Below are 6,703 nucleotides of genomic sequence, written 5' to 3'. Positions count from 1 at the left end.
TTGCTGTAGGCGCTGTTCTTGGACAGCGAGTAAATAAAAAATTGAATGTTATTCATTATGCTAGTAAAACTCTTGATGCTGCTCAAAGAAATTATGCTACTACTGAAAAAGAATTGTTAGTTGTAGTCTTTGCTTGTGATAAGTTTAGATCTTATATAGTTGATTCAAAAGTTACAAATTCACACTGATCATGCTGCAATCAGATACCTAATGCAAAAGAAAGATGCTAAGCCAAGGCTTATTAGATGGGTACTTCTCTTGCAAGAGTTTGATTTACATATTGTAGATAGGAAAGGTGCTGATAATCCTGTTGCTGATAATTTGTCTAGATTGGAAAATATTGCTTATGATCTTGTTCCTATTAATGATAGTTTTCTGAATGAACAATTGGCTGTAATAAAGGTGAGCTCGCGAGACAGTCCTTGGTATGCTGATTATGCTAACTTTATTGTTTCCAAGTACTTGCCTCCAACCTTTTCAGCTCAGCAAAGGAGGAAATTCTTTTATGACTTGAGGCATTATTTCTGGGATGACCCACACTTATATAAAGAAGGAGTGGATGGTATTTTGCGAAGATGCGTTCCCGAATATGAACAGCAAGAGATATTGAGTAAATGTCATGGTAGTGCTTATGGAGGACATCACGCCGGAGATAGAACTGCGCAAAAGGTTCTACAATCAGGTTTTTATTGGCCAACTCTCTTCAAAGATGCAAGGAAGTTTATCTTATCTTGTGATGAATGCCAAAGGGTTGGTAATATCTCTAGACGCAATGAAATGCCTATGAATTATACTCTTGTTATTGAACCGTTTGATTGTTGGGGATTTGACTTCATGGGACCTTTTCCCTCTTCAGAAGGTAACACTCATATACTTGTTGCTGTTGATTATGTTACTAAATGGGTGGAAGCCCTACCTACAAAAAGTGCTGATGGTGAGACCTCTTTAAGAATGCTTTTAGATATTATTTTTCCTAGATTTGGAGTTCCTAGATGTAAGCCCCAGGAGTAGGGAACATAAGAGCGCGCATGTATGAGGAGTTTTTGTGTATGAGGTCACTACAAGGGACCGCGAGGTCGCCTCGCATTCCCAAGCTTATGGGTAGGCCAAGCAAGCTCGACACGCCCATACACAATACCGACCTCATAGGCTCACGGTTAGTCCCAGGCCTGAGTGCTTCACCTTCCTGTGCACTTCAAACAAACACGCACGGTGCACAGGGTACAAGGGTGAAATACAGTGCATATAGTATCACAACGATAACGTCTATGACACAAAAGATGGAAATAAGTTTATATAGCAACGCTCTAATGAGCAAGATAGCAAATGACACTCATAGGATACATATCCCAACAATACATCATACATCATGCGGAAGCGAATATAGAGTCTGAGTACAGACAAGATGCAAATAGGCATAAGCTGCCAAGACCATAAATCAGACGATGCCCATATCCACGGATCTCAGGTCGCTGCTAAGGAACTCTCACTGCGGACCGGAAACATCCTCATCATCGTACTCCACGTAGTATCCTCCTGTCGGATACTCGCAAGCAAACGTACCTGCAAGTCGGGCCAACGGTTGCTGAAAGATAGATAGAAAGCAGAGCGTGAGTACCAAAGCACGTGTACTCAGCGAGACTGGAACTAGGCTATGCTCGCCGGGCTATATGGTGGGTTTAGCGGCAGCAAAACTTGTACTAATACTTATAGAGACACGCTACAACTTCCGTCTATTTAGAGAAGGTAAGAGAGCGCATACAAGGATCGAAATAGATACTACTACAGGCATAACCCAGCCAAATACACATATCCCCTTCAACAAGGCGAAGAGGCAATGTAAAAGGCACTCAACGGTTGACAAATTTTATAGATATTGGTTGTAGTAATGCTATATTACTACACAAGTTATTAGCAAAATTATTAGCAACAAGTATAAGGTGTAAGTTGTTCTATGATCAAGCCATACAATTCCAAGTCGTCCATAACCACGGACACGGCTTATCGATAAGATGTACACCCTGCAGGGGTTGCCCAAATGTAACCATACGCATGCTCGAACCCACTTACTACAGGTGGAGTCTCACATCAAGACCGTTCCCAATGAAAGAGAAAGTTTAATGGGAGCCACCCAACTAAGCTACCCGTGACGAAGTTCAGCCGTACTCCGATACGGACCCAGAGGTTGCGATGGCGTCCAAGGTGGGCACTAACGACCGGCCAAGGATAAGTCGGCACGCAATATGAGTACAATACAGAATATAAACACCCGAAGGCAACAGGAAGTAAATCGTGCATTGTGCATATGAGCAAATAAAACCAAGGTTGTGGCTCCCAATAAACAAAGTCGAGGAAAGGTAGTGGGTGATGGGGGTCCCACTCCCCCACGTACGGGTAGAGCGCTCAATCTCGGAACAGATAACAAGAACTCGGGTCCTAGGGGACATTAGCAAGTCAAAGTTCCGATGCTTTCACAAAGGGGCTCACAGATGCCTCTGCTTACAATTTTAGTTGTTAACAGTTAAGTAAAGCATGAGTATCTCCATCAATAGATATAGCATGTGATAACCTCCCAACAACCCAACATATCCCGATAACAGATCGAGATAAACAACAAAGCCTAAACACGCCTACAACTCGCAAGGCTCAAACATCAAGCAACGGCTATGGGTAACGAATGATACATATAGGAGTATTATGGTAAACAAGTGGAATAGGACACGTGACTCGATAAAGAATCGCAACATAGGGATAGCAATGCGAGGGAGAGAGTAAAATAGGTGAAGAGAGAGGGCTCGCCTGTGAAAAGCTGCAGAAGACTTGTCGTATCTCACAACACCACTTCGTGATCCTATCCGGGAAGAAGCAAATGCTGGAACAAAAAACGGACGCAAGTCTTACTACTACGGATAAAGAATCGGCATGCTCATGATATGGTATGCATGACATAGCATAGATGGTGCAATGCATCTTATCCAAATTAAGCGGGATCGGAACCCCGAACAAACAAATTATTAGGTTCGAGTTGCATTTCCTACCAGCAAGTTAAGTGTTGATTAGCATGAAAACACAAGGCATGGTGAGCTACGCAAAGTTAAATGGAACCGGGACAACATATATATAATATCCCACATATTCCATATGTTCCATATTAAGTGTTAATGCAAACTAGCACGAAATTGTATGATACGTTATGCAACAGCAAGCATGGATGGCATAATCATGTTCAGCACATTTTTCTGATCAATTTTCATATATAACACTTTTTATTTCGAGTTATAGTTTAAGAGTTATGAATTTATGAAGGTTTGTAAAAAGAATAAAATGGACAGAGAGGGACGGGCTGGATCTGGAAGAGGCCTGGTACATACGCGAAGGGCTCCGCTCGTGGGCCAGATCTATCTGAGCTAAGCCCAACTGGCCCTCCCCTAGGATTTGATCACAGGACCTGCTGCGTGCGGGATCAAGGAATAAACCAGTGCGCTGCTGCACTGTTTCTTGTTTGCAAGGAGGCACGCAACCTTTTGAACCAGGCCGTGGCGGGGATCTGGAAAACAAAACGTCCATGGCGGAGCTGAGCTCTGGCCGAGCACGGGGACGATGGAGACGGCCGAACCTGGACGAGGTACTGCACGCGGGAGATGCGCCCTGTCGCTGCACACCATAAACGGGCGGCGCGGAGAGGATAAGGAGAGGGGGCAGGTGAGTGGGGTGAGGACCACGGCACCACTCCATGTGCGTGTGCGTCTCTGTCCGTGGTGACGAGGACGATCGAGAAAGAAAGAAGGGGCTCGAAGGGGTTCTGGGCCAGAAGAAGAGGAGAGGGAAAGGTGGGCTCGGGCCAGGAAAAAGGGAGAGGAAGTGGGCCGCCAGTGGCTGGTGTCGGGCCGAACAAGGAAGAGAAGGGGAGAGGGAAACGGGCCAGGGAGAGAGGGAAGCCTGGAAGGGGTTTGCTGTTTTCTTTTAAAAATGTCTTTCTCCTTTCTTTTCAAAACTACTTTGCAAACTGAGTTTGAATTCAATTCAAACAAAGTTTGAATTTGAAACAGAGATGGAGAGATAGAGAACAAAGAAATTAAAATAATATTTGTATTTGTTTTGATTTTAGGTTTTGTTAAATGAAAGAGAAGAGGGGGTTTGTTAAACCATATGATAGAGGAAAACAACAAACTAGGGTTTAGAAAATATTTATTTGTTGAAAACATGGTGGATGTGATGCATATGCCCTGATGATGCATAACAGAAAAAGAACAAGCAAAAAATCTATTAGGAGTACTACCCGGGGCCGTTACAATCGACACCACTAACAAGGGATCGTGCCCCGAGATCCCACCTCAAGGTACGGGGGAGAGAGGTGAACTATCGGGTCTTCAGGCGACGTGTCGATCTCCTCAACACCACTAACAAGAATTCTTGCTCCATGTAGAATGGTCGACACCACTAGCAAGTTGTCCCGCTGTCGATGATGCGCTTCTGTCGGGAGACTTCAGAGCTCGGACCTATTAGGAGAAAGGCATAGATCGTCCAACCCACGTAGGAACCTAAGACTCGGAGAAACAGATAAGAGAAAAGACTCAAAACTCGCAAAGGTAAGAGGAGAAAGAATATAGATAAGGAGAAAAATAGAGCTAATCAGATCTATCCAACGAGTTTTGGAAAATAGTTTTGGACACTCTGAACTCAACGACCACTGGCAAGGTTATCCTACAGCCTGGACTAGTGGGGTACCGTCAACCTGGCTCTGATACCAAGTCTGTAAGCCCCAGGAGTAGGGAACATAAGAGCGCGCATGTATGAGGAGTTTTTGTGTATGAGGTCACTACAAGGGACCGCGAGGTCGCCTCGCATTCCCAAGCTTATGGGTAGGCCAAGCAAGCTCGACACGCCCATACACAATACCGACCTCATAGGCTCACGGTTAGTCCCAGGCCTGAGTGCTTCACCTTCCTGTGCACTTCAAACAAACACGCACGGTGCACAGGGTACAAGGGTGAAATACAGTGCATATAGTATCACAACGATAACGTCTATGACACAAAAGATGGAAATAAGTTTATATAGCAACGCTCTAATGAGCAAGATAGCAAATGACACTCATAGGATACATATCCCAACAATACATCATACATCATGCGGAAGCGAATATAGAGTCTGAGTACAGACAAGATGCAAATAGGCATAAGATGCCAAGACCATAAATCAGACGATGCCCATATCCACGGATCTCAGGTCGCTGCTAAGGAACTCTCACTGCGGACCGGAAACATCCTCATCATCGTACTCCACGTAGTATCCTCCTGTCGGATACTCGCAAGCAAACGTACCTGCAAGTCGGGCCAACGGTTGCCGCAAGATAGATAGAAAGCAGAGCGTGAGTACCAAAGCACGTGTACTCAGCGAGACTGGAACTAGGCTATGCTCGCCGGGCTATATGGTGGGTTTAGCGGCAGCAAAACTTGTACTAATACTTATAGAGACACGCTACAACTTCCGTCTATTTAGAGAAGGTAAGAGAGCGCATACAAGGATCGAACTAGATACTACTACAGGCATAACCCAGCCAAATACACATATCCCCTTCAACAAGGCGAAGAGGCAATGTAAAAGGCACTCAACGGTTGACAAATTTTATAGATATTGGTTGTAGTAATGCTATATTACTACACAAGTTATTAGCAAAATTATTAGCAACAAGTATAAGGTGTAAGTTGTTCTATGATCAAGCCATACAATTCCAAGTCGTCCATAACCGCGGACACGGCTTATCGATAAGATGTACACCCTGCAGGGGTTGCCCAAATGTAACCATACACATGCTCGAACCCACTTACTACAGGTGGAGTCTCACATCAAGACCGTTCCCAATGCAAGAGAAAGTTTAATGGGAGCCACCCAACTAAGCTACCCGTGACGAAGTTCGGCCGTACTCCGATACGGACCCAGAGGTTGCGATGGCGTCCAAGGCGGGCACTAACGACCGGCCAAGGATAAGTCGGCACGCAACATGAGTACAGTACAGAATATAAACACCCAAAGGCAACAGGAAGTAAATCGTGCATCGTGCATATGAGCAAATAAAACCAAGGTTGTGGCTCCCAATAAACAGAGTCGAGGAAAGGTAGTGGGTGATGGGGGTCCCACTACCCCACGTACGGGTAGAGCGCTCAATCTCGGAACAGATAACAAGAACTCGGGTCCTAGGGGACATTAGCAAGTCAAAGTTCCGATGCTTTCGCAAAGGGGCTCACAGATGCCTCTGCTTACAATTTTAGTTGTTAACAGTTAAGTAAAGCATGAGTATCTCCATCAATAGATATAGCATGTGATAACCTCCCAACAACCCAACATATCCCGATAACAGATCGAGATAAACAACAAAGCCTAAACACGCCTACGACTCGCAAGGCTCAAACATCAAGCAACGACTATGGGTAAGGAATGATACATATAGGAGTATTATGGTAAACAAGTGGAATAGGACACGTGACTCGATAAAGAATCGCAACATAGGGATAGCAATGCGAGGGAGAGAGTAAAATAGGTGAAGAGAGAGGGCTCGCCTGTGAAAAGCTGCAGAAGACTTGTCGTATCTCACAACACCACTTCGTGATCCTATCCGGGAAGAAGCAAATGCTGGAACAAACAACGGACGCAAGTCTTACTACTACGGATAAAGAATCGGCATGCTCATGATATGGTATGC

This window comes from Lolium perenne, chromosome 3 (genome assembly GCF_019359855.2).
Source record: "Lolium perenne isolate Kyuss_39 chromosome 3, Kyuss_2.0, whole genome shotgun sequence".
NCBI lineage: Eukaryota > Viridiplantae > Streptophyta > Magnoliopsida > Poales > Poaceae > Lolium > Lolium perenne.
This window is presented reverse-complemented; position numbering follows the sequence as displayed.